The sequence below is a fragment of the Papaver somniferum genome, chromosome 3 (genome assembly GCF_003573695.1).
Source record: "Papaver somniferum cultivar HN1 chromosome 3, ASM357369v1, whole genome shotgun sequence".
Classification (NCBI taxonomy): Eukaryota; Viridiplantae; Streptophyta; class Magnoliopsida; order Ranunculales; family Papaveraceae; genus Papaver; species Papaver somniferum.
In genome coordinates, this window is record NC_039360.1 from 86,975,986 (window position 1) to 86,981,105 (window position 5,120).

Genomic DNA, 5,120 nt, shown 5'->3' on the forward strand with positions numbered 1-5,120 from the left:
CTAATTGATGTTCTAAGAAAAATTGAAGAAACCTTACGTGATTTTTGAGCATCTGGTATGGGACTTTTACTCAGGAATCCAAATCAGAGAGTTTTTCCACAATAGTTTTTGTTTGAATTTCGTGGACGAAATTCTTTAAAGGGGTGAATGATGTAACTCCATGTGTTTTTAGCATGGCGCATGCTCGAATATGCATCATGGCATGAGATGAAGCTTCATCTCAAGCTCTGTTGCATGCTAAGAGGAACGTTGACCTAGAGCCAACGTGGCGCCATATAAGGCGCATCGCAATGATATATTAGTCAAGGGCCTATACCGCACCAAGAGGGTGCAAGTTGTAAGCTATATTATCCAAGATCCAATCTTGCACCGATGGTGCTCTGGCCAGTTGAGTGGCTGGCCTAGAAAAAAGTAGCGCCACAATGGCACAATACGCAGGTTATTGGCTTGTGGCCAATATCGCACCACAATGGTGAAATAAGCCAAATCAGGATGGCCTTGGAAATGTACAACTATCATGTCTGGACATTGGAGTGTCCTATGGGCCAAATACGGATATACATTCATCACATCCCTTCACTAGACCTGGCTTAGGAAATGTTCAGCCATCATGGACGGACATTGGAACTGTCCTGTGGGCCAGAACTGAATGTACATCCATCATGGCCGGTTATTCAGAGAAGCATGGAAACGACCATGAAAAACGTGAAGCAAGCACCTCAAAAATGGTACTTGGTGAATATCAATTACCTACCCAACTTTAAGTTGTTAAAATTTTAATAAAACGTATATAAGGAGGGGCCGTTGGTTGAAGGTGCATATGCGGACTATGCACCAAGTAAGCTTCATATCTTAGCCGGAAGAGTATAAATTATGCTTATCTTATTTAATAGTTGCGTAGCCTTGCCATTGAAGCACAGTAAGCATGTGCATCATTATGCCATGCCATGGAATAAATATGCATTACTTTGGTACATTTTTTTGACGGAACGACCTATACAAACTAGGATATTATCATTATTCCTTGGTCACGGCCTTGCAAACTAGTTGGCTTAATTTTTTGTCCCTTCAAGGATGAACTACAGTTTGTGCTTGATCCCTTTCGAGTAGGGAAAGGTACGTAAACAACCACTATGAGAGACAACATTGACGGTCCAGCACTTTGTCGCCCATATCATCTAATTGCGAGATGATTGCGGAACATATGGCTCGGTATTGCGATGTAAGAGATAATTGTGGCCACACTTGATGAGGTTAGTTGCATGCCATTCACTGGATGCTCATACTTCCTATCAAGCTACACGGAGATGGCATATGCATCAATTGCGAATTGGGCATGGATTAGAAAGTAAGCTATATCAATATGCAAGTTAGCGAAGCTTGCATAATCCTAAGAAAAGTACGACATGAGAATGATTGATGCACCCTTGGAACGATCAAGACAAGTGCATACTTTCAGCAATACCTAAGCTAAGTGAAGATGGGGTATTAGGCCTACAATGGCCTATGAGTAAGTTTAAGGCATGCTTTATGCCTGGACAAGACTCGGAAATCATTGATGCATGTAAGGTCCATCAGACATAGCCTTCAAGGCTTTAAACCCTTAGCAAGACAAGGGTAAGTTAAACTGCGTGGAAGCTAGATTAGTCGCATCATGCTTGTTGAGCATGTTTGCAAAGGAAAATGAACATGCATTTGCCTAGTTTTTAGGCTCGGATTTTTTAGAAATCAGAGTGGCTCATCGGGTAAGTTATGGTCTCCACTCCCTGGCGCCTATGCGTAATTTCCGGTTCGTCACAGTAGTCGTCACTAGCATCATTGGAAACCCGAGGATAATATTGCTCTATAATAACGTTCAATCCGTCTAGGAACTGTCTAATCAATATGATAGAGTACCAGTGTGATAGACCAGAAAATCACGTATGGCGGCGCCTTGGTGCACAGGCCATGACTCCCCGTGCGCCATGATGAAGTTACAGTCCGGGCCTTAAATCTAGGCAAATGACGTCCATTTTTCCTTGCAAGCATGATTGTGGAGCATGATGTAGCTAACTTAGCTTTTACACCGTCCAAACTTACCCTTGTCCGCTAAAAGTATATTAATTAAAAAAAAAAAATTCAAGACCAAGAAAATTTAGCTCTCCTTCTTTCCTTGCTTTGAAACCTCAGACCGTCCAGTGAGTGTTAGTGCTTGTACTAAGGTCTCCTTACATTGTGGATGCCCATTCGAGCCCTAGAGGAGCCACCTGCAGCACCACTGCTCCTTATTTATGGGGTTATTGATAGACACATTTTTGTGTCTAATTTTTCCTCAATGTCTGTATTGTTGGAACTCTATTTTTGTACTAATATTGTGTTTTTATGTATTTTTAGGAAATAAACATTTTTGGAAAATTCGGCTCGAAAAGTTGATTTTGGCACCCGGAGGACAAGTGTTATTCGGACTCTCGCTTTTGGATAAGGGGTAACCTAATTACTAAGGGACACCCCCAGGTCACCCTCAAGGCAACTGCTATTCTCACCCCCAGTTTGGTTAGGGGGCAGTTATCTTCTCCATTTGAATTTAGATTTTGGCGGGAAAAATTACACATCTCTGGCATATTTTCAATCGGCAAAATGAACGGGTTGGAGTGCGATTCAATCGCTCAAACTTGGTATGAAGTTGTGATTTATCCTAAGGAAGATATTTTGGGTGTCGAATTTGATCGAAATTGGCTGGAAATATCGATTTGATTCTCGAGCTCAAAACAGAGCTACACGGACTGAACACACCCTGTACACGCTGTTGTGTGTGTTTTGGCTATGCATGGAAGTGATTAAGGGACGTTCGACGACTTACTAGGCGTGGAGGAGCTGAATTGGAGTGTGCAGAACCAATTCTAACGTGTGACAGAGTTAATTTTGGAAATTATCGTTATTATTGATAGCGGAGAATAATCGGATTAAATGGAGAATATACGCAAGTTATGGTCGGATATTTTTGTTCTAAAATACTATAAATACAAGGCTAAAGAGTTTAGAAAAGTGGGTCGAGAGTTTTGGGAGCTGGGGAGAGAGTTAGAGACGTAAAAATCAAAGAACCAGACGTTGTGAAGAAGTTCCTGCTGCTGCTGGAACTGAAGAACACGAAGAACATTGGACGAGGCAGGAAAGTCGTTAAAAACTGTCGCTTTATTGCGACACTTTTCCACTCCTTTCCTCGACTGAGTCGTTGTACCAACAACACTATCTCTGTGTCGTTGATTCTGGACGCCTTCTGTGGGTCGCAGAATCCTGTTTTATACTATTTACTTATCTTTCTCTTCATTGTAAAACACTTTTGAGCATCAATGAAATTCTTTGAGAGATTTTCCAATATGATGAGCGACTAATTCCCTCGTAACCAAGGCAATGGAGGAAGCTATTCACGCAACATAAATGGGTAACTATTTCATTTAATTATATAATTCAGCTAATCGCTGCTTTTGCAGAGTTTTAAATTATTTGAATGATTGTCTTAATTATTTGTTATTCAGTTTGATAGGTTATGCTTGGTTTAATCTCTTGATAATCTATGCTTAAGGTTTACAAATAATGTTTGAGAATCTGTATGATTGATAGTGAATTAAAGATAAAAGAGGACTTAAGAATTAAATAGAGTTTTGAAATATTTATCATTCAATTTTGCATAATAGTGGAATCTAGTGTCTTGGTTACCTCTCGCCCAAACTGTTAATAATTTTGTATATAATTTTATTAAATCTTTAAATTTAATCTTCACAAGTCCGAGAGTTTGAACCTCATTACTACAATCACGAAAAATCTTAATCAGTTATATGTATGTGGAAAAAATAGCAATGCTTTGCTCATGGACTATCTCCAATGGTGTCGGGTCTTATTTTGAAGATTTGTTTTTTTGGATAATGATAAAATTGATTCCCTTTCTCCTATTGGCTCGGAACAATTTATTTAAAAGTAAAAGTTTAAAATATAGTTAAAAAAGATGACATGGAGGTCATTCCCAAGGTCTAAATAAGACTTTCTCCTAAACCTTCATATTTATTTTGACACCCTTCCTACTTAATGGGACCCACTGTTGGAGATGTATTTAATGTAAATGAGGGTCTAAAATCCTATGTGTCATAAGAAAATAAAACTTTCATCCTCTGTTGGAGACGTTCTTAGGCTAACCCCTATGGGCTAGATATTTAGCTGCTAAATTGGCCATCCACGTCAGATTGGACAACCTCTTAACCCCTATGAGGATGGCCAATCTAGCCGCGAAACGCCTAACAATTCGGCGTCCAACGCCGAACCAAACAACGTTACATTTTTTATTTTCTAAAAAAATTGATTATTTAATATTTTTCTCTCCCCCTTTTTTTCCTTCTCTCTCCATTTTTTCCTCTTTCCTCTCTCCCTCTTTTTTTTTCTCTCTATTTCTTCCTCTTTCTCCACGTTTTCCATCACTTTAGTTCCTTCTTTCTCTCTCTCTCTCTTTTTCTACGAAAAAAAATATATAGCACCGAACCATTCGGCGTTGGGACCACTTTTTGAGCGTCGAACGATTCGACGTTTCAATCTCGCTGATAGTTGGACTGCGAGCACCTGGTAGGAGAGAGAACTATCAACTATCACTGTTAATTATTTTCCAACACTTATTTTTTGATTTGCAACACTCTTTGGCCAATCTAGCACTCCAATCTAATCCATAGGGGTTAGCCTTAGTATTTCATGTAGGAGTTTATGTATTATGCGAATTTATATGAATCTACATTACATACGTATTATCTCCTTCAAATCTCACACGGACCCCACATAATTTTATTTGTCAAAGAATTTGTTTTGATTGACTCTTAAGCTTCCAAAATCCTATCGGTACAATTATACGATCACAAATGCGATTATAATCAATATATCTGCAGAAAAATCTCCACCCTTACGTACAAAAATACAAAATTGGTAATTAACTCAATAACGACAATTTCTGGGTGAAAAAGACATGTAAAATTTGATATTGTTCAAATGGACGAGAATGTAAAAATAGTCAGGATGTAAACAATTTCATCCTACCTATTTTCAATTATTTTTTCTTATTTTTAATCTACATCAGGATGCATCCAGTTTTACCCTCGCTATGT